Here is a 24,393-nt window from a genome sequence, read left to right as displayed (position 1 = left end):
TATTTAAAAGATAAAATATTTTTTCTTTTCTAAATTTTTAAATTTTTTTTTTTAGTTTTTACATTCTAACAAAACTGTCATTCCAGCATCCTAACCTGTCAAATTGAACTATTTGTAGTTCCTTATATATGCCCTTCACTATCCCAACTACTAATCCAAGTTTATGATTTTCCCTCAATCTCGAAGAGCCACTCTCTCTTCAAAAACTTCCCCCTCCAATATTACCTTTAGAAATCCCACTCATTCTTCAAGGTACATTTCAACTACCACCTCTTCTGTGACATTTTTTTCTGTTACTACCACTAGAGAATGCCTTTTTTCAATTCTTTTCATTCTCTTAACAAACTTAGTATTTTGTTTAATAATAAATGTAGCATGCATTTATTGTAAAGCTATATGCATTTCTGTAGCAAAGACTTTCTGCTTGTGATTATTTATGAACCTTTCATAATCTCCCTGCTATATAATGTTTGCCTTTTGACCGCAGAGACCACCCTAGTCATTTTTATATGTCCTGAAGCATTTAGCGCAATATTATTTATTGAGTTGATTTGAATGGTAATCTCCATAAGACTGTTGCCAAAAACTCTAGGAATAAAAAAATGAGATAATGATTCTTAGTGATAGTCCCCTGGATAATTTGAATGAAATTCATTAGCAGGACCTGGGGAACCAAACTCATCTTTCCAACTAGAAATGACAGCCATAGCGTGAGACTCCCACCTCCTCCAAATTTATAGAAATAATGGACAGAATATAACTATTTTAAACTATAAAGCTGAGTTCAAAATTGAGAGACCAAAAACTTCAGATACCAGAATGAAGAAGAACTTCAAAGTCATAGTAATAAGAGCCAGGAGTTAAGGTTTTAACCTCATGCAGGACCAAGAGGTGAGACCCTAGAACCACTTAATGTGTAGCTGGAATGAAAATTCCTGCATAAATTAGGACCCTAAAGAGGTTGTCACTTTTTGAAGCCTAAGAAAGTTGCCAAGAAGTTTATCTTCTACCCAGTAGCCTAGATTGGACAGAGGTGTGGGGTAGCAGTTCCCATGAAAATGGAAAGTCCTAGCTGAAGGAAATCCAGTTTTTACATTAGCATTTGAAGACAGAAGCCCAAACTTAGAAACAGAGAAATTGCCAACCCCCTAGGCTTACAAATATAAAAATTTGTAGTAGTAGTAAGGGCACTTGTACAACTCAGAGCATTAAAGAATCCCACAGAATAAATTACCTTCACTGAAGATAAACTCTCAACAAAATGTGCACCACAAGGGAATAATCCACCACAAGGGACAGTTAACAGATACACCAAATTGGAAAAAAATCTGGGACGCCTGAGTGGCTCAGTTGTTGAGCGTCAGCCTTCAGCTCAGGGCATGATCCCAGGATCTGGGATGGAGTCCCACATCAGGCTCCTTGCAGGGAGCCTGCTTCTCCCTCTGCTTGTGTCTCTGCCTCTCTCTCTGTGTCTCTCATGAACAAATTAATAAAATCTTTTTTAAAAAAGGAAAAAAAAAATCTGTGCCCAAATAACTTCCATTAATAAAACAACCTTAACATGACTTCAAAATCTGAATAAAATGGTTAAAAACATAAAAGAAAGACTATAAGATAAAAATAAAGTGAAAGAACAAGATAAGATTAAAAATGGAAGTATTTGGGGGAAAAGAGAAACATTTGGGAAAAAATTGGGCTTTATTGATTCATTAGTTCTTTCAACAAATATTTTTTGAAAACCCACAAAGTTCCAGCCCTATTTGCAGTGCTGGAGATAAAATGGTGAATGAGATACACAAATCCCCTACTATGACAGAGCTTCTATCATGTTGAAAATAAAACAGTTGGGGCACCTGGGTGGCTCTGTGGTTGAGTGTCTTGCCTTCGGCTCAGGGCATGATCCCAGAGCCCGGGGTTGAGTCCCCCATCGGGCACCCCATGGGGAGCCTGCTTCTCCCCCTGCCTATGTCTCTGCTTCTCTCTCTGTCTCTCATGAATAAATAAATAAAATCTTTCTTTAAAAAAAAAAAAACACTCAACACATGGGTTTAACAGATAGACTAGAAACTGCAGAAGAGATGATTATTCAGTTGGAAAATAAACTTGAGAAAATTATCCATAATCAGCACAGAGGATACAAAACAGAGAATAGTGAAATTAAGAGATATGGAGAATAGGGGTGCCTGGGGTGGCGCAGTCAGTTGAATGTCAGACTCTTGGTTTCAGCTCAGGTTGTGATCTCTTGGTCATGATCTTGATCTTGTGGTCATAAGACAGGGTCCATGTTGGGGCTCTGCACTCAGCACAAAGTCTTCTTGACACTCTCAGGAATCTCAAGCAGGGAACTTGCTTCTCCCTCTCCTGACTGCTGCTCCCCCTTGCTCTTTCTCTGTCAAATAAATAAATAAATAAAATCTTTATACATATATCACATAAATATGTTGTATTAAATCATTTAATATGTTATATTTTATGTATGTTTATATAAAATATATATTATATAAAATAAATAAATCTTTAAAAAAGAGAGACGGAGAATAGAATATGAAGGTCCAATGCACATCTAATAAAAAGTTCAAAAAAAGAAGAAAAGATAATGGAGAAGAGGCATTATTCAAAGAGAAAATGGCAAAGAATTCCTCAGGAAGAAAGAAAGGCATGACTCATGGAATAATACAATGAGTTCTCAAAAGGATAAATTTGCAGGAAGTCAATAATGTATCCAGAAACTTCTTTTTCTTTTAATTTTATTTTAAAGATTTTATTTATTTATCCATGAGAGAACCACAGAGCCACCCAGGTGCCTCCTTGCCAGTTGCTTTAAAAAGATTCAACAAATAGTGTGATTTCAGCATCTTAATTTGGTTTGTCAGCCTTTCAGGTCGGCCTCTTGGTGGTGAACTTGGAGGCTACCATTGCACCAAGGTGATTTCCCACTGACATACCACTAAAAAGTAGAGATAAACAGATAACTCATAAGCAAAGAAGGAAGAAAAAAAAGTCACTCAAGTGGAAGGCAGGAAAGTACTTAAAGAACTTAAGAAGTTACACTAAAAAATAAATTTTATTACTTTTTCATTTCAAGAATAGATACCCAATTTCTTATTCACATGCTTCTCCACATCATTTATTGTGGCTGCGTGGAACGCAGATTAAGAACGGTTCTAGGGGCATCTGGCTGGCTCAGTGGGTAGAGCGTACAGCACTTGAGTTCAGCATCATGAGTTCAAGCCCCATATTGAGCATAAAGATTACTTTAAAATTAAAAAAAAAAAAGAAAAAAGAAATAGAAAGATGGATTTTATTTTTTATTTTTTTATTTTTTTATTTTTTATTTTTTTTGAAAGATGGATTTTAAAGCCAAGCCTCAGTGAAAAAAGAGTGCATATATATCTATAGCAATGTCTCCTCAGAGGTACTGGAAAGAAAAGAAAGAACAGGAGGCACGTATTCACCTTGCTTGATGCAGGTTTTCTAAGCTTTAAAAATCACTACCAATTCCCAGAGCTTTCAACAATTCGATTACATTTTCTTTTAGTGTTTTTTTTTTTTTTTTTCAGTTGGTGCTCTTATACTTCTTCATTCTACTAAGAGAAAAGTGAATTTGTGTACTACTAACTCAAAAAAGAATATTTACAACAGCCACAATTGCATCAAAATCATAAAGTGTCATATATTATATATTATATTATATTATTATATTATTATATTATATTATTATATTATATTATATTATATTATATTATATTATATTATATTATATTATATATTGCTACTATACAGAAAAAAGGTATAATGATATGCCTCTAATTGGCCAGAACTTTCAGCCTAGATCCTAAATCTAGCTGGGCATCAGGATCACCTGAGAAACTTTCTTTTTAAAAATTGAAATACATTTGACAAAGAACATTGCACAAGTATAAGGTGTATAGCATGTTGATTTGATATGCTGAAATCGCAGTACGGGTGCCATTGTAGTGTAGCACTTATATCTCTTCAAATAATTATCATTTATTTTTTTGTGATGGAAATAATTAAGATCTAGTCTCTTAGCAAGCTGGGCTGTTTATAGTCCTATATTGTTGCCTTGACGCATGAATCACAATTTATCTGGACACAGAATTCTTGCGTTAGCACCCTTTCCCCTCAAAACTCTGTGGACACACACGTTTTTATTGTCTTGAACCATATGAGAGTAAGTAGCATACACTATATCCCTTTCCCCCTAAACACTATGGTGCATATTACCTAAAAACAAGAATACTGTTCTAAGCATACTCAGTTGAATATGTGGGCATGAACTACGCAGGTCCGCACATATGCTGTTCTTTTCAATAAACACAGTGCAGTACCAAACATGTGTTTTTTCTTCCTCATGACTTTCTTAATAATGTTTTCTTTTCTCTGACTTACTTTATTATTATTTCTCAACTTACTTCATGTAAGAATACAGTGTATAATACATACAACATACAAACCGTGTATTAATTTGACTGTTCGTATTATCAATAAGGCTTTAGGTCAACAGTAGGCTATTAATTAAATTTGGGGGGAGTCTAAAGTTATATGTGGATTTTTGACCTCACAGGGATTCAGCACCCTAACCCTTGTATTGTTCAAGGGTCAACTGTATAATTATTAATTTGCTTACTTTCACTCTTCCTTGTAAGAATATAAACTCTAGTGGGACAGGAACTACTTCTTTGTTGGTCCCTGTTATATCCCCAGGGGCTGTCATTTATCAAACAAGGTAGGCAGATTTTTTTCTAGAAAAGGTTAAAGATAAGTAAGGCTTTTCAGATCAAGAGGCAAAATTAAAGATTATATACATACGCACACACATATACATACCTATATATGTGTGCGTATGTATATAAATATAAATATATATCCATAATGAGAGAATTTTTTTGAGAATTTTTAAATTGTGGCAATTTCCACAATTTTTAATTGATAGAATTCAAAATACAATAATGATAATTGTATACAGTTTTTTGTTAATATACAGGGCTGGACTTGGGGGAGGCAGAGGTTAGGCAGCAAGGGTTTGGCCAACAGAAGATCAGTGAAACAGAGATAGCTCTTTGGAAGAGAGAACAGCAAGAGGAAGAAAACAGCACCTGTTGCTGGCAGCCCCACTACACTTCCAGTCCTAAGGGGGTTCACAGGTGTTGTTACAGAGAACTAAGGTGATTTCAGAATGCTTTTGGTCAATGGGAGTCCAATAAGGAAACCAAAGAAAAAGGTCTTGACAATAACACCATCGCACTGAGATGTAGGTACAATGCTGCTCTTCTGTCTGTGAAAGGAGGAACCAGAGCAAGTCCCAACAGTGCCCAGCAGAGCTTTCTCCTGTAGAGAGAGATCAGAGCAACTGAAGGAGCTGTCTCAGATCTACTACTCAATCCCACTGTTATGGGCCCATTTGGGAAGGGTGGGAATAATGAGAATTCTAGCTTTTTATAATAGTTTGGATGACTATGGAAACTGATTTTAAGTCTGCAAATGGAGTATAAGGACAGGCCTGCCTTTCTGGACAAATGTTCCTCTTAGAGCCTGGGAAAATTAATGCAAAGCAATTTTAGAGATGCTACTGTCCAATTATTTTTCCTCCTTGCTTTGTCATTTTTTTCTTTCAGTTAAAAATTGGTGCCTTGGCTTCCTTTCCTAGAAAATAATTCTCCTTGCAATAACAAAACAAAACAAAACAAACCTAGGTTTTGTTTTTGTTTTTGTTTTTGTTTTTTTTTACTACCTAGGGGTATCTAGGAAGGAGGTTAACATATGTAGAAGAGAAGTGAGGAGGTAAAGGGCAAAAAGATCAGACCTGGTGTCTGTAGCAACTACTCAACTCTGCTGTTGTAGCAGGAAAGCAGCCACAGACAAGATGAAAACTAATGAGCACAACTGCATTCCAATCAAACTTTATTTAAAGTTTATTCAAAGTTTAAATTTTGTAAAATTTTCACAGGTCACAAAATATTTTTTCTTTTTTAAAAAAAGTTGCTAAAACAACATCATTCTTAGCTAGTGGGCATACAGAAACAGCATTTGGGGATAGATCTGCCCGCTGTAATAGATGAAAAAATGGAAAGAAGGAATAAAGGGAAAGTTAAAGGGGAAAACAATTTTTTCATGGTGAAATCATGAGTCATATACAAATACAAAATGAACACATGTCAAAGATTTTATTTAACTCAAATGGGAGAATGGGTCAGATATTACAGCGGGTTCAAAGGGGAGTTCAAGCAATACACACACAAAATCAGGAATACTGAAATGAATTTACTCATAGATGCAAAATTGGTGTGATTGTCCACAGAGTGACAATCATTTGCATTCCTCTTGACAAAATTCATTTGCATTTCTAGAGACAAGATTCATCTTCACATTTCTGAGACTTCCAGAGTTACAAAATAGTTCAAAGACAACAAAAAGCCCAGGAATCTATATTCATAGCTACATTGGGGAAACCAAGACCACGTGCCAATTAAAAAATCAAGCATGGGGTATCCCTGGGTGGCTCAGTGGTTTAGTGCCTGCCCTTGGCCCAGGGTGTGATCCTGGAGTCCTGGGATCAAGTCCCACATCAGGCTCCCTGCATGGAGCCTGCTTCTCCCTCTGTCTGTGTCTCTGCCTCTCTCTCTCTCTCTCTCTCTGTGTCTCTCATGAATAAATAAATAAAAATCTTAAAAAAAAATCAAGCATGATGGGGGCGCCTGAGTGGTGCAGTTGGTTAAGCGTCTGACTCTTGGTTTGGGCTCAGGTCCTGATCTCTGGGTTGTGGGATCAAACCCTAGATAGCACTTTGAACTCAATGTGGAGTCTGCACCTTCTCCCCAACCCTCCTGCTCATGCTCTCTCTCTCTCTAAAAAATAAATAAGTAAATCTTAAAAAAAAAATCAAGCATGAAATCTTAAGAATGTCCGGGTTTCGGGGTGCCTGGGTAGCTCAGTCGGTTAAGCATCTGACTTTGGCTTAGGTCATGATCCCAGTGATCCCAGGGTCCTGGAATTGAGAGCAGTGTTGGCCTCCTGGCTCAGCAAGGAGCCTGTTTCTCCTCCCTCTGCCTCTGTGCCTCCCCACCTTGCTCGTATTCTCTCTCTCTCAAATAAATACAATCTTTTTTTTTTTTTTTTTTAAAGAATGTCCTGGTTTAAAAAAAAAAAAAAAAAGAATGTCCTGGTTTCAAAATATCACATTTATACCTTGTGCTGCTTTATAGGGAATGCTAAAAATTTATTTGTATCCAGTTTGTTCATAAAACACTGTACCATTTAGTAATATGGTACTCACAGAAACTTTATATTCCAACTCCTCTATCACAACAATACTATGTGTAGCCTAGAGGACTTTGTGTAGGAACAGAGGCAAGAGTAAAGTATCTTTCAAGAGGTAGATCACTCTCTCTCTCTCTCTCTCTCTCTCTCTCTCTCTCACACACACACACACACACACACACACACACACACAATGTACATCACAGTCCCAACACATACTGGCAATGTGATCTTGGGGAAATAAATGAACATTTCTTAGTCTCAGTTTCTTCATCTGTTAAATGGAAATATTAATAGTACCTATTTCACAGGGCTGGTAAAAGAATTAAATGATGTGATAAACGACACACTTAAGTACAGCCTGGCACAGAGTAATCACACAATATGGTCATTATTTTTCTTTTAGATCAGGGCTTGATACTATCTAATATATCTGAAATTTGTCTAAGATCTCATTTTGGGCAGGCTTGATAAAGCTGTGAGTTCCTATTTTCTGGCATATTAGTATGATACTAATACAAGTTCCCTTTTCTAGGGGAAAACCGATAAACTTCATTCTCTAGATCCTGGCTGGAGTTGTAGCATGGACTTGCTAGAGGCCCCTGGGCTACCTCATCCATCAGAGGTATACGATGTGTCAACAGCAAGAGGAGAAACACCACCTGATCTTCCATAGGAATCAATATGTTCTTTAGATTAGACACAACCCTATAGTCTCCACTGAAGCTACACGAATATTATTTTCTCTTTAAAAGATTTTATTTATTTACTCATGAGAGACACACAGAGAGGCAGAGACATAGGCAGAGAGAAAGGAAGGCTCCCCACAGGGAGCCTGATGCAGGACTCGATCCCAGGACCCCGGGATCACAACCTGAGCCAAAGGCAGATGCTCAACCACTGAGCCAGGCATCCTTCCAATTATATTAGATCCTAATATAAGGAAACGTCATTTTTTTCTGGAAGATTATTAAAAATCTGGCATTTTCCACACTACAATGCACACAGAGGAAGAATTAAATTTGAACCTAATTTCATTTCAAGTAAATTATACACACTTAATTACATCTTTTCTGTTCAATTTACAGAGCAGTAGGCATTTAAGAAATTAGAATTGCTATACCTGCACTTCCAAATTGAACAAAACAAGAATCACTGAAATGACTTTTTTTAGAACCAGAAGAGGGTTTTTTTTTTTTCTTTTCTAGAATAGAACATTTTTCTATATGAAGAACTGGCATTTTTATTCCATACCCTACCTACTCATCACTCTGCTCAAATTATCTTTTCAATTCCTCAACTCAGTGGTTTGTTGGTTTTGTTTTGTTTTGTTTTGTTTTTTTTCTATTTATGGTAGATGAAAACCAACCCAGATGCTATAAAAATAGCATTTAGATGCAAACTGAAAGCTCATAAGAAAACCTTTGGGTTGAGGGCATTTCTGGCCGGGTTTTCCAATAAAACAAGTGTCCGTTAAGATGGACGTTCGAAACGTCCTTTATTTGACATTGGATTGCCCTCATTTGCCCACTTGGTTGGTATAGGTGAATTTAATTTTCTCTTTTCTTTGTTCGATTATCAACTCTGCAGGCCCCTCTTCCATGGAAATCCATCCAACTTCAAGAGGACTCAGTAGGGCAGAACTGCTCCTGAAATGCCAAAATGGGGAAAACAGCTTGAGAATGTTATGAGGCAAGATAGACTGGCGTGAAAGATATTTTCATCTCCACTCACTGGGTGCCAACTCAGGACAAAGTTAGGAGAACGGTGCAGTATGTGCTGTAAATTAATACTGAATGGAACAGGTGAGTTAAGAATGGAGTAAGAATGGAAAAGTGAGTCAGAGTCAGACATAAAGTCACAGCATCATAACTGTATCCTCAAGAGAATCGTCCGTGGCGGTCACTGGCAAATTTCTGCCACTATTTAATGGTAAATTATTTCGTGCTATAAATAGTTGGGAGTTTGTGGATGGCACAATGTTCCTAGTATAAACGTAGATGGGAAAGTAGAGTTTAGTTTTTAATCCCACTCTGCCTCTTAAGTCACTGATTTCTATTGCAAACTGAAAGAGAGAAAATTATGTATGTGAAACATTAACAGTTTAGGGTGCGTAATGGGGAAAAGAGGGTATTCTGTGGCAAGCACTTTATTTCAAAGCATTATAAAAAAATACTGAAGGACAGTATTTTTTTTTTCTGTTTCTATAGCAATCTTTCCATTTTTTCTTTTCTTATGAAAATGTCTTTTATATATATATAAACATATATGTATATTTATTTGTAAAATAGGTGAGGGCTTTAAAATGGAGATCTATATGATAGATCTTTGTCAATTCTATTTATACATGGCCTTGAAACCATCTGAGGTTCTTAGTTCTTAGCTTTCCTTTTCCATAAATACAAAAATGGAGATGATAAAATGATGGAAAATTTTAAATTTTTTTCTTATGCGTTTATTTGCTTTGTTTTGGGATTCCTGGGTGGATGTTTTTATCTCTGTGAAATATTACTAACACTGAGAACTTCAAAATATCCATGAGGCAATACCATGGAAGCTCAATCTATTGGGATGAAATAAAACTTTAAAAGAATGAGCCTCAAAAAACTTTAAAAGGATATCTTTCTATCTTAAAAGAATAAAAGCTATGTGTAAAAACTTTGTACTGCTGAGGGTATAGGGTAATAGGTGTGTATTGGTAACACCTTACTAAAAAGTCATTTATCAATACATACCAATAACTTCTAAAATGTTTGTATTAACTCAGGCTGCCATAACAAAATACCACACACTAGATGACTTAACCGAGGGAAATTTATTTTTCACATTTCTGGAGTGTGGCAGGCCAAGGCTAAGGCGTTAGCATGCTAGTTTCTGGGGAGAGGTCTCTTCCTGGCTTGTAGAGGACTGTTGTCTCTCTGTGTGCTCACATGGTGGTGGAGGCCACAGAGAGAGGAGAGATAGACTGCTCTCACCTCCCTAGTCCTATGGGATTAGACCTCACTCTTAAGACTTCATTTAACTTTACTTCCTAAAAGCCTTCTTTCCAGATACCATGACACTGGGAGTAAGAGCTTCAATTTATGAATTTTAGGGAGACACAACTCAGCTATAACAATGTTTATAACCTTTGACCCAGGAATTCAACTTCTAGGAACCCATCCTTTGTGTGATATTGAGGTAGGGGTGTGGTATGGGGAGAGGTAACCAGAATGTAGCCCTAAATGAATGCTTAAAAAATATTCATTATATTACCTACCATTTTAGGCAAGGAAAACACACACAGGCAAGGTGGGCATAGAATCACCTGAGTAAAACCATGAACTAAGTTACAAAAGCAGAATGCCATTTGATTTCCAGGTTGGCATCCAGGTAAACCAGAGCAGTGTCACAAATCCAAGGCAGGCCCAACAAGAAATTAATAAGCTAAAAAACGCAAGTCACAAACTAAAGGGGGGACCAATGCAAAAGAAGGTCCAAGTAGAGAGACAGTGCAACTGCATAATTCTCAGAGCCTGGTTTAAGTATTCACCAAACCATGTTTTTGTTTGTTTGTTTTACATTATATGGGTAACCTAAGCCTGAACATTCCATGATGATAACCTCTTTTGGCTTTTGCATTTTTTTTTTTTTTTTGAGTGAGAGCGTGGGTGCAAATGGGGCATGGGAGGGACAGAGGGAGAGAGAGAATCTCAAGCAAACTCCACACCCAGCATGGAGCTTGATGCAGGGCTAAGTCCCATGACTCTCAGATCATGACCTGAGCTGAAATGAAGGGTCAGATGCTCAACCAACTGGGCCATCCAGGTGCCCCGTTGCTTTTGTGCTTTCAAAAACAGTTATAAGTGACACTATTTCAGAATGAATGAAGTTATACTTAATGCACAGAATAACAGTAACATTCTGAAAAAAATGTGTTTTTCTTAATGTTCTCTAGCTATTTCATCTATTTGCATGGCTTTAGTATCATCTCAATAAAGACAACTCACAAGAGGTGCCTGGGTGGCTCACTCAGTTAGGCATCTGCCTTTGGCTCAGGTCATGATCTTGGGGCTCTGGGATCAAGCGCCATATCAGGCTCTCGGCTCAGTGGAAAGCCTACTTCTTCCTCTGCCTCTGCTACTCTCTCTGCTTGTGCTCTCTTACTCTCTCTCTCTCTCAAATAAATAAAATCATTAAAAAAAGAGAGAGACAACACAGAAATCTGTTATCTGTTTAAAAAAATAAAAGATTTATTTTAGAGAGAGAGAATCCTCAAGCAGATTCCCCACTGAGCACAAAACCTGACATGGGGCTTAATCCTAGGACCTTGAGATCATTATCTGAGCCGAAATCAAGAGGCAGCTGCTCAGCTGACTGAGCTACCCAGGCACCCAACAAATTTTTCACCCTTAAGACCTGGCCCAAATAGGGTCACTGCCCCCATATCTATGGTTTCAGTTACCCAAGGTCAACAATGGTCCAGAAGTAGATGAGCCTCACTTTGACACATGGTCAGGTCAGTTGTAGCCTAACTATGTCACAATACCTATGTCGTTCACCTCACTTCATGTCATCACAATGAATGTTGGCCTTTTATCATTTCACATCATCACAAGAAGAGTTAAGAACAGTAAAAAAAGATATTTTGAGAGACCACATTTGCATAACTTTTACTATAGTGTTATAATTGTTCTATCTTGTTATTAGTTATTGTTAATCTCTTACTGTGCCTAATTTATACATTAAACCTTATAATATAGGTATGTATGTATAGCAAACAACATAGTAGATATAGGATTCAGTCTTATCCACCATTTCAGGCATCCAGTGGGGGTGTTGGAACATGTCCTCCTTAGATAAAGTGGGACACGTCTTACAAATACAGTAATGCCTGGCCAGATGCTTGACGACCATCTCCCTCCGAGTGAATCATCACCTCCTGGGAAACGTGCCTACCACTCTGTGATCTTTATCTCTCTCCACAGCATTCCCACCCATGAAGAACCTCAAAGCTGTCTTTGATTCTTGTGTCTTACCCACCATCCTCTTCCATCTGCATTTCCCACTCAGCCTTGGACTGATACTAAACTGAGTTAATTAATGGATAATCGTTACGTATTTTTGCTTTTTATTTTTTTATTCTACAGAAGAGATATAATTTGGGGTCGTACCAAGCAATATATTCATTTTTTTCGGCACTTTAGGAACAAATAAGAGATGCATGTATGTTTTAGACTGTTCTGACTGCTATAACAAAAATACCATAGACTGGTTGGTTAAACAACAAACATTTCTGACAGTTTTTGAGTCTGGGAAGTCTGAGCTCAAGGTACCAGTAGATTCAGTGTCTGGTGAGAGCCTGCATCCTGGTTCACAGAGGGCCATTTTTTTCTGTCTCTCACATGGCTGATGGGAATGAAAGAGCTCCTTGCAGTCTCTTTTATAATGGCACAAAATCCCATTCATGAGAGCTCCACCTTCATGACCTAATCACCTCCCAGAGGCCCCACCTCCTAATGGTGATATTGGAGGTTGGGATTTCAATCTACAAATTGAAGGAGATACAGCCATTCTGTCCATAACAATGTAGTCGCATAGTTAGGGTATGTGTATTCAAGAATGATACTAGTCTGTTAAAAAAAAAAAAGGCTTGTGATAGCTCTCTCTTGCTTTTCCCTGTGAAATAGAAAGCAGTCACTTACTAAAAGTCACAACCAAGGGGTGGAGACTATGCCAGGAGTAATAGTGACAGATAAATACAACTGTGCTTTCATTTTTCAAGAGCAGTTGTGTTCTAAAGCAAGAAGCTTTAGGCTTTTTGGTCTCTGGGCTACATTACACTTTTAGGACCTACTGAGGATCCTGAAGAGCTTTGTCCATGTGAGTTTTAATTATCAATACTTAATGTACTGGAAATTGAAAAACTGAGAAGTTATTTTATTGATTTGAAGATAGCACTGAGGAGCACATTGCATATTAACGTTAATATCATTCTAGCATTATTATTATATTAGTATGATTTTTACATCACAGAGACCCTGAGAAAACTACTGTCCTAAAATTTCAGTTTGTTCCAGAATGTGAAAGAGCATAATTAAGCATAAAACTTTGCAAGTGAATTTATTTGCTTTGATTTATAATACCCGAGTCTCAAATAAAAGCTATGAAATGTCAAAATTTATAACAAAATTTTCTCGATTCTGATGGTCTTGCTTCCTGGGCTTACTGATTAGTGGTTTCATCCAAAATAACAAAGTTTATTATTTCCCCTATGTGTAATCTGCCTATATGGCAAAGAGTCTGTGTCATAGTATAGTGATTTTTTTTGCTTCATCTTCACTTTATTATATCCTTGATTACTCAAGAAAAAGGAAAACAAAGGTTCTCACTGGTCTTTATAAGAATCTGTGCTTATTTTTTATATATTTCTTTTATAAGTAAATAATAGAAACTTATTTCTCATGGTTCTGGAGACTTGGATGTGAAGTCTAAGATCAAGGTGCTGGCAGATTCTGCTTGGTGAGGATCCACTTCCTGGTTCAGAGATGGCCAATTTTATTCTATGATTATTACTTAAAAATTTTTTTAAAGATTTTATTTATTTGACAGAGAGAGAGAGCACAAGCAGGGGGAGCCACGGTAGAGGGAAAGGGAGAAGCAGGCTCTTCGATGAGCAGAGAGCCCGATTGGGGCTCCATCTCAGGACCCTGGGATCATGACCTGAGCTAAGGACAGACACTTAATGACTGAGCCATCTGGGTGCCCCTTTTGTGATCACTTTTTTTTTTTAAAGATTTTATTTATTTGACAGAGGGAGAGGGGGAGAGAGAGAGAGCACAAGCAGGCTCCCCAGTGAACAGAGAGCCCCATGCAGGGCTCAATCCCAGGACCCCAAGACCATGACCTGAACCAAAGGCAGATGCTTAACCAACTGAGCCACCCAGGTGCCCCTGTGATCATTTTTAAATGTTATATTGGCACTTTGGTTAAATAGTTTCACAGGCACCCATTATCCTTTTTTTTTAATTAAGATTTTATTTATTTATTCATGAGAGACACAGAGGGAGGCAGAGACATAGGCAGAGGGAGAAGCAGGCTCCTTGTGGGGAGCCCAATGTAGGACTCAATCCCCAGACCAGGATCACACCCTGAACTAAAGGCAGACAGATGCTTAACAGGTGAGCCACCCAGGCATCCCCCCATTATCCTATCTTAATCAAGTCCCCACATTTCCTTTAAAGACATTTTTCATTGCTTTCTCACAACTAGATGTGACCTATAAAAGACATTTTTAAAAATTTTGTATACTAAACCTATCTCTGAGATTTCCTAGAGGGCTCTTGGAAAAGCACAAAGGTTTGTTCTTTTACTTTATTATAAAAAAGAGAGATATTAGTAATAATTAAGTTTGTTTGATGTGTTACAATAGAAAAAGTTGCATAGGAATATCTGTCAAGTAAGAAAGTACACAGAGCCCGGCCTAGGTTAAATATGCATAAGTACAATGTTATCAATATAAAAATTTCAGAAATCAAATGCTATATTAGAAATTCCTGGAGGTTTGTTAATGCCCATGCTGACCATAATGTTTGATATTCAGGGTGAATACAAAAGCCTTATGAAATAGTTATTTAATGTTCCCTGATTAAAAAAATTCAGTATCCACCATTCTAATAATGCAGATTATGGTAATAAATTAGTGTGAGGATGGCTTGGCCCAAGGTGGTTTGGGGGTTGTAACAAAGTCAATTTCTGGAAAAACGTTGAGGGCAGAGCCTATAGATTTTTACTTGGAATTGAACAGGGATTAGTGAGAAAAAGAGAGTAGTCAAAGCCATCGTCCAAGGTTGTCGGCTTAAGCAAGTGGTGGAATTGAGATGCCTTTAATAAGATGAAGAAGACCATATAGGAGCACCTGGTTTGGGAGAAACTACAAAGAATTTCAAATTGGATCTGTTAAATATCAAGTTATTGATAATAAATAATGTTAATACAAATAAATATAAATGTATAATATAAATAGATAATAAACATATTTATATATGTAACCATATCCTAAACATGTTACAAATATTAACATATTTAATCTCTGCCTCCTCCTCAACTACTGAAATTTGCATTGGAACAGGAAGCCTGTTCCAGGAAGAGAGCTATTAACAGAGACTCCCCTTTACCTAAGAAACTTACCAGCATAATAGGGTAACCCTGTTTTTCCAAATATCTCCTTTCTCCTTCCTGTTAATGGCCTACCTCTCCTTTGTTTGTCTGACCCTACTCCTCTCCTTAGCTCTGATAAGATTCATGTTGCCTCATTGTCTTTGGAATTTCCAGGATGTGTGGATTCCCTGCACATACGCCCATTACATTTGATTTTCTCCTGCTTCATGTCAGTTTGATTCTAAGTCCAGCCAGAAGTACCACAGGGCAGAGGAGTCTTTCTCCCTGAGGGAGTTTTTTACAGACCCCAAAATTTCAATGTAACATTCAAATTGTAGTATCTAAAATTCAATATGGTACTGGAAGGAAGGTCAATCAAAACTACAAGTACAGTGAAAAAATTTCAGAGTGGTCCCTCCCACATTTTAATTTTTTTTTTTCAAAAGCAAGAGTGTACCTCCAAAAGCTGGTACAAGTTTTTAAGTCAAGCATGTATTAGCACAGGACAACAATCTCTATTCCCAAGGGAGATTGCAACACTCGTCTTTGTTCACCAGATGTGGTCCAGCCTTTAGATCATTTCCCAGTTAATCTCTCTCCAGTACTAATGTTGACTGATCAGTCAACGTCCAAGTGAGGGGTTTTGGAATAGAGCAAGAGACATAGATTGGATAAGTCCAAAGAACAGAGCTATGTGGACTCAGTGCTCATTTTCCCAAACAGTAAGGTACAGTAACCTGTTTACTTTTTGTTATATTGGTCATGCCAATCTGAATAAGCAGATCGGTGGGTTTCTAGGACTTTCCCACTTGCTAAAGTATGTTAAATGGAGCTGTGTCAAAACCTGTATTTGCATCTCAGAAACCTAAGTAGCTGGGAAAAACTAGCAAATTGTTTTGTTTTTATATATATGAATCAAATCTGAATAGGACTTGATTTTTAGTTTAAATATTATAGTGCTCAGGTTAGCTATCTGTTGGATTAAATGTCAGGCATATCCTTAATTTACTAAATTAGTGTTCAAGTCTGTAATTGAAGTAATCCCTTTGATAATGTATCCTTAAGGCAAGGGAATACTTTGACTTAATTAAAAAGAGAATGTCAGTTGATGAGTCTGTCTTTTCAGAGAATGTCTCCTTGCAGATATATTGAATCAAAGAAATAATAATCAGCTCAGTGAAACCTTACTGTTAGAGAACATATTTGTAATTTTTAAATGAATATATCATTTGTGTAATTAGGCAATGTGAGTCTGTCACATTTGCTCTGATGGAGAAAATAGGTTTTCTGATACTAGCACAGACTCTGATCTTATCCTGAACTATAATCTTAGAGAATTCTCCTAACCAATGTTTGCTTCAGTTTATTTTTATCATAGAGGGGTAATTCATTAAACACAACATTTTTAAGAGAACTTTTAACACACAAGGTTTTTAATTTTTGTTTTTGTTTATGTTAGTAATACTCTAGGAGTAAGTCCCGGTTTCTCTTCTCCTGGCCTGTCAAAAACCAGCTTTATGATTTTGGCAAGTTATTTAACTACAGATTCTTTCACGTATAAAATGTCAAGTCTGATCTTCAATGTTGGATTCCAGATCTATTTTTCAGTGAGTATTTGTTTTATTTAAAGATCATCTTTTGTTTTCTAAATATTGAAGATGTTACTCTTCATATTAAGTTGACCTTTTTTAAAGATTTTATTTATTTGAGAGAGAGAGACAGAGACAGAGCAGGAGTAGGGAGGAGGGGGAGAAGCAGACTCCCTGCTGAGCAGGGAGCCTGACATGGGACTCGATCCCAGGACCTGGAGATCATGACCTGTGCCAAAGGCAGATGCTCAACCTACTGAGCCACCCAGGTGCCCTGTAAGCTGATCTTTTATTCCTATATATTGAGATCTAAAAGTTCAAAGTTGGAATAATACTGTCAGGAAAACAGAGGAGCTGGGAAAGAGTGGAAAATGGACAGAGTACTAAGTATCCTGTTCAGAACATTCTGCTGGGTTATTGTTACCTTTCGTTGTCTCTGAGCTATTTTGTAACTTTGTACAATGGAAAATACAGTTAGTGATTCTAAGGATTCTTGCCTAAAGATGTGCAGATTGGGTCCACTGAAATGCAATTGACCATTGCCTTTGGATAGGAACATGGTTTATGTTCATTTGAAAATTCATTTCAACATCCCTAATTGCTCTATACGTCTAGTTCTTTGAATTCTTCTTTGCATCAGTTATAACACTGTATTGGTTTCCTCATTAACTAATAAGTTAAATAAAATCTTGGACATATGAGCATTTCATATTTGTATTAGGGTCATGATTAAAGGATAATTAAGAAATTATCCTTTAATTTACCTACATAATTAGATTACTGCAAGGATTAAGTAAGATGTTGCCAGCGTGTTAAGTACTAGGCACAGTGCCTGTGACCTAATGATGATGGTTATTCATGTTTAGTCTACTGAGCAAGTGAACTTTGGTTCCAGCCAAGAGTGTCTTCCTCACAGCTAGCTGGTAAGGATTCAAAATAACAAAGGCTTTGGCTGAGGTGGTTTGAAGATAATTAAAACTACAGGTACTTGAGAAAAGGACTTAAATATCAACAAACTCCATCTATTTTGTTAAAAATGTTCAAATATCAATCTCACTTAAAATCATGTTTGATTCATATTAAATACTTTCAAAAGCAGTGAAGGAACTAGCAGAGATTAAGTTACCACCTGAAGTGCATATGGATGCAGAGGCTCAAGAAAACCACCTGAAAAAACATGCAGAATTTGAAAGGAACCAGCTCTCACTGCTCACAGTTCTGTCACTAATTGAAGTCATCCACTTGCTGAAGATCCACGAATAATATGGCTTTTGTCACCAAGGGGGAAGATATAAGATGGATTAGCAGATAAGAGTCAAAATAAACTTCCAACTGCCCTATTGTAGCTTATCTTACCACCAAAATAAATGTTGCATTGCAGAGAAGTAAAGGATATTTTATTTAGGTGTGTATTTTCCAGTTACCCTACAGAACAAAGAAATCTGAACTGGCTACATACAGTTAAAGATCCAGTTTCAACAAATAGGAAGGCACCCTAATTACAAGCTTATTATACACTAGAGCAGGTTTTCTGGGAACAAGACTGGCTTTCATCAAGATATATAAAGCAGATTGTTGAGAAGATTAAGTGAGATGGGTTGGGGCACCTGGGTGGCTCAGTCGGTCGGGCATCTGCCTTCAGCTCAGGTCATGATCCCAAAGTCCTGAGATCGAGCCCCGCATGAGGCTTTCTGCTCAGTGGGGAGCCTGCTTCTCCCTCTCCCCACCCTCCACTCATGCTCTCTCCCTCTCTCTCAAATAAATAAGTAAAAGCTTTTAAAGAAAATGAGTGAAATGAGTTGAAGGAGCAGGAGGAACATCCCCCTCCCCCAATTTCTTCCCCTCAATACCACGATGAGCAAAATATACAACCACTACCACCACCACAAAGGAAATAAATAAATTCAATAAACATTTATTAAATACTGCTTATGTGCCAAGTACTCTTGTAGCCAAAAAAATCTCTACCGTGGTGAAGCTCACCTTGGCAGTGAGCAAGGAGCATGGTTGTAGAGACAATCAGCAGGATAAATGAAGAAATAAATGATAAATAAGAGTCATGGGTGCTATGGAGAAAGATGTGAACAGCAAAGGGAAGGTCTGAGGGCTATAGTTTTAAAAAGCCTGGTCAGAGAAAGTCACTTTGAGAGGATATTTGAACAAATACTTTTATTTTAAAGATTTTATTTATTTACTCATGAGAGACACAGAGAGAGAGAGAGGCAGAGACACAGGCAGAGGGAGAAGCAGGCTCCATGCAGGGAGCCCGACGTGGGACTCAATCCCCGGTCTCCAGGATCACGCCCTGGGCTGAAGGCAGGCGCCAAACCACTGAGCAACCCAGGCTGCCGGAACAAATACTTTTTTTTTTTTTTAAAGATTTTATTTATTCATTCATGAGAGACACACAGAGAGGCAGAGAGAGAAGCAGATTCCTCACAGGGAGTCCGAAGCAGGACTCGATGCCAGGACCCCGGGATCACAACCTGAGCCAGGGGTAGATGCTCAACCACTGAGCCACCCAGGCATCCCTGAACAAAGACTTAAAGAGCAAACCCTAAAGATACAAGGTGGGATGGGAGGAGGGGAGAATGTTCTGGGTAGAAGTCTCTGAGGCAGGGCGATGCCTGGTGCACTTGAGAAACAAAAAGGAGGCCATCTGGACTCAGCAGAATGAGGGAGGAGGAGAGAATTGGATGAGGTCAGGGAGGTAACAGGTGAGCATGGAGGCAGATCCATATAAGCCCAGGGAACCAGTGTAAGGTCTTTGACTTTGCTCTCAGAGTATGGGGTGCCACTGGAGAACTTTAAATAATGGAGTGGTATGACCTGATGTCAATTTTAAATGAATCGTCAGAGGAAAAACAATAGCGACTGCAATCAAATAATGAAAGAATCAACAAGAAATAAAAGAATCTATAGAGGGAGAAAATGGGAAGTACTTGGCTCTCAGCCTGCTCTTATGCTTCCCCCACCAACCCCAATAGCCTCCCCCGCCAAAAAAAAAAAAATTAAAAAATGTCCTCTTCTAAAACGCAATAACCAAGTGAAGTGAGAATTAGGAAAACAGTTGTTTTGGGATTCTGTACCCAATTCCAATGTGTGAAGGGGAGACTGCTTCCCCCACATTTCTTAGGACACTAACCAGATGTCCTACAATTCAACTAAATTCTGATGCTCTCTACCTGGAGACAGCATCAAATTCCACAGGTAAGGGTTCGGTCCCACAAGGCTGCCCTGCTCTTCACACACCAACTGCACACCCAGATTGGTACTTGCACCCCTGACCAATTGGCTATAAATCAGAGGTTCCCTAGACCTCCTCTTTAGGTTCAATTACTTTGCTAGAGTAGCTCACAGAACTCAGGAAACCCATTTATACACAAGATTATCAGTTTATGACAAAGGATATTAAAAGATACAAATCAATAGCCAGATGAAAAGATACACCGGACAAGGCCCCAAACAAAGGAGCTTCTGTCTTTCTGGAGTTTGGAGCCCGACATGTTGGCACATGGGAGCATTCTGATTCCCCAATATGGAAGCTCTCTGAATCCCCTCCTCTTTGGGTTTTTAGTGGTGGCTTCCTTACATAGGGATGATTGATGAACTCATTGGTCATTGGTGATTGATTCCTCCAATACTACTCTCCTCCCCGGAAATCAGAGGGTGGAACTGAAAGTTCCACCCTCTATTCTTGGTTGGTTCCCCTGGCAACCAGTCCTCTTTCTTAGGTGCTTTCCAAAAGTCACTCATTAACATAAACCCAACTGTGGTGGAAAGGGACTGGTAATGAATATGGAAACACCCACTGCATCTTGATGGCTTTGAAGCATTTGCAGGAGATGAGGACTAGAGACCACGTATTATAACAAAAGATGCTCCTCTTGCTCTTATTGCTCAGGAAATTCTAAGGGTTTTATGAACTGTGAGTCAGGAACTGTGGATAAAAACCAAATGTATATGAGAAATATATTCTGGTCATCTGAATGACCAACTACATATATTTTCCATATATTGCAATATCTCACTGTTGTTGGGAGGCGAGGGAGAGATGAATAATGAGCCCCCACTATCTCTGGTGGGCTGCTCTGAATCGAGGGAAAGAGTCCAAAGGTTGAATAAGCAGATGTAATGCACTTTGGAAAAAGAGTCAAGAAGTCACCACATTATATCAGGTGAGACAGAGGCACTCAAGTCTTAGCAAAAGGCAGTAGCTTGGTAACTGCAAATATCCTATGGAGGGAAGAGTGGAATATAGCATGCAAGGGGCACAGAGCTACCTTACAGTAAAACATAGCTCAAGAATGGAATAAGGAAGGGTAATATTGGCCCAAGGAAAATTATTCCAAAGTCTCAAACTAGGTAATTACAGCCAAAGTAAAAAGAAAGAAAGAAAGAAAGAAAGAAAGAAAGAGAAAGAAAGAAAGAAAGATTAATAGAATAGACACTAGTGAGAATTGAATTACTCACATAGAGAAGTGTCAGATAATCAGTAAATGCATTTCAAAAATAATAGAGAAAATAAAGCAATAAATGAAGCGACAAGATCCAGAACACCGACCAAGATAATTTGATCATGAATTTCTCTCCATGAAATAGAGACCCATCAGATGGTACAGATGTGCACAAAAATATAATTCAGGAAGCATATCCCATAAACAAGAAAAAGGCTGCATTTCCAAATTAAAAAGAACATACTCTTTTTTTTTTTTTCCAGGAAAGTCTGAGAGAGAATGCTCAAATGCCACATGATGACTGAATCTCAAGGACAGAGGAATCCTTTAGACATCCAGGCAGAAAGAGCAAATTATCTTCAAGAGGGGAAAAATAAAACTGGCCTTCAGCTTGTCTGTCGCCACATCCAGGTCCAAAGACAAGGAAGCCAAGTCCTCCCGAGTGTTGCTCTGAGTGGGATCCACAGGTCAGTAGCATGGGAATACCTGGACCCTTGTTAGACATGCAGAACTCAGAGCCAATGCCAGGTGTCCCAAATCTTCATTTTTAACAGTTCCCAGGTAATATGTACACATATTAAAGTCTGAGAATTAGTGATCTGCAATGCCTTCCCGGAAAGAAGGTGTCAGCAGGAGTATTCTCATTCAATTAGTGAGCCATTCATTCTATTTATATGGTCATATTTTCAAATGTGACATGACTTACTGGAGTGCAGCTGCACCAGGAGCCTTTCTGAAGGCTTGATAACATAATTCAGATGTCTCAAAGAATTCAGGAACTAAGAAACAAGAAGTGAAAGCCCAGTGTTAAGTTTGAGTCTGTTTGATCAGAGAGCAAAACAACCCCCAGGATTACAGTGAACAGGAATGTGAATGCGGTAAGCCGGATGGTGTACAAGTGATGTAACTCACCACAGGGAAGATGAGAGGAAGAGTATCCCTACAGCTCACAGCACCCAGTCTATAAATACTTCCTAAATTTGAAGGCTGAAGTGTTTTAAAAAAACATAATGACTCCAATAGCTTAATATTTTAATTTTAATTTTTATTTATTTTTTATTTGTAAAGATTTTATTTATTTATGCATAAGAGACATAGAAAGAGAGAGGCAGAGACACAGGCAGAAGGAGAAGCAGGCTCCATGCAGGGAGCCCGACGTGAGACTCGATCCCGGGTCTCCAGGGTCAGGCCCTGGGCTGAAGGTGGTGCTAAACTGCTGAGCTACCCAGGCTGCCCAAGCTTAATATTTTTAATATTTATACCTGTACCTTTTTTTATTATTAACCTTAGAGACATATTTTAGGAAATGAGTTTTCCTATGGTAAAAAGACATGTAAAGTTCAACAATTCTAATTTCACTTCCTTTTATTTTTCTTACTCTAAATTCAAGAAATTGTAACATTTTATTTAATTGATTTACCTTTTTTAGAAAAAGAGTGTGTGAGGGAGGCGAGAGGAACAGAGGTAGAAGAAAGAAAGGATCTTAAGCAGGCTGCACGCCCAGTGGGGTGGTTGGGCTAGCCCGATGGATAGGAAAGAAAGTAAACTTGAAAATCAAAAGCGAAACTAGGGACAATGTGGACCACTTCATAAGGATAAAATATTTAATTTAAAAGGAAGGAAACCATTTTACAGTTTATGTACACTTAATAATACAGTCTAAAAATACATAAAGAAAAAAGAACCACAGAAGAAAGAAGAATATCCATAAATCATACTGTGGGAAAAAAAAAAAAAAAAAAAAAACCTTTGAGTAACTGACGCAATAAATAAAAAGTTAGGACAGAGAGATATAAAAGATTTGAAAAACATGACTAACAAAACTTGAATAGATACTTATAAAAGCATTGCTTGTAACAACCATAGATTGCACATTCTTTTCAAGAATATAACATACAGGGATCCCTGGGTGGCGCAGCGGTTTGGCGCCTGCCTTTGGCCCAGGGCGCCATCCTGGAGACCCGGGATCGAATCCCACATCGGGCTCCCGGTGCATGGAGCCTGCTTCTCCCTCTGCCTGTGTCTCTGCCTCTCTCTCTCTCTCTGTGACTATCATGAATAAATAAATAAAATCTTTAAAAAAAAAAAAAAGAATATAACATACTTCTCCCCAGATACTCCTGTATATTCTGGAACAATGCATGGGTGTGTGCACCATATTTATATTTATATTTATAAAAGAATGTTTATAGCAGCATTATTTATAAGAGCCAAAAGGTAGAAACAACTCGACTACCTCTCAACAACAGAATGAATGAGGGTAAATCTGTAAAAGGAATATTATAAGACAATCAAAATGAACTACAGTCAGACAGGCCAATGTGGATATATTACATAAACATCTTCAGAGGAAAAAAAAAAAAAGCAAGAAACGTAAGGAGAGATAAAGAATGCTTGCATGTATATAAAATACAATAAAGGGCAAAATGCAATAGTCCTTTTTAGACTCTTAGAGATATAAAGAAAATCAAGGAACTGATTTCCATAAAAGTCAGAATACCAGAATAGCGATTAATTCTGGAAGGAGGAAAAACTGTAATCGGGAAAATACCTTCTGTAGTGACAGTAATGTTCTCTTTCTTGATGTAGATGGTGGTGATCTTATTTATAAGAATTTATGAAGACGGGGGATGCCTGGGTGGCGCAGCGGTTTAGCGCCTGCCTTTGGCCCAGGGCGCGATCCTGGAGACCCGGGATCGAATCCCACGTCGGGCTCCCGGTGTATGGAGCCTGCTTCTCCCTCTGCCTGTGTCTCTGCACCTCTCTCTCTCTCTCTGTGACTATCATAAATAAATAAAAAAAAATTTAAAAAAAAAAAAAAAGAATTTATGAAGACGTACCTGTTAAGTTGAATAAAAGCTTCTATACGTATATCATGTTCCATTTTTTTTTTACACTTGAACACCTGATCTATTTTTAATTTATCC

At 37.9% G+C, this 24,393-nt stretch overlaps 2 long non-coding RNA genes across 5 annotated transcripts in view; one reads left to right on the top strand and one right to left on the bottom strand.

The window, feature by feature from the left end:
* Window positions 1-2,056: 2,056 nt before the first annotated feature.
* LOC112652880 (uncharacterized) overlaps window positions 2,057-24,393 on the bottom strand; it is a 49,171-nt gene continuing 26,834 nt past the window's right edge. Inside the window, exons 4-5 of one of the 3 annotated variants that reach the window (XR_004818632.2) lie at window positions 22,173-22,245; window positions 5,913-8,930 (exon numbers count right to left, since the gene is read on the bottom strand). This is a non-coding gene — a long non-coding RNA (uncharacterized LOC112652880). Of the gene's footprint in view, window positions 2,390-5,912; window positions 8,931-22,172; window positions 22,246-24,393 lie in introns of those variants that run through there. The other 2 variants (XR_004818631.1, XR_004818630.2) reach the window with 2 other exon arrangements.
* LOC112652881 (uncharacterized) lies at window positions 8,695-24,301 on the top strand. 2 transcript variants are annotated; one of them, XR_003131795.3, is made up of 4 exons: window positions 8,695-9,086; window positions 16,880-17,027; window positions 21,730-21,933; window positions 24,056-24,301. It is a non-coding gene; the product is annotated as an uncharacterized LOC112652881 (long non-coding RNA). The 2 variants fall into 2 exon arrangements; XR_003131796.3 differs by lacking the exon at window positions 8,695-9,086 and adding an exon at window positions 15,326-16,147.

The sequence above is a fragment of the Canis lupus genome, chromosome 9 (assembly GCF_003254725.2).
Source record: "Canis lupus dingo isolate Sandy chromosome 9, ASM325472v2, whole genome shotgun sequence".
NCBI lineage: Eukaryota > Metazoa > Chordata > Mammalia > Carnivora > Canidae > Canis > Canis lupus.
This window is presented reverse-complemented; position numbering and strand designations above follow the sequence as displayed.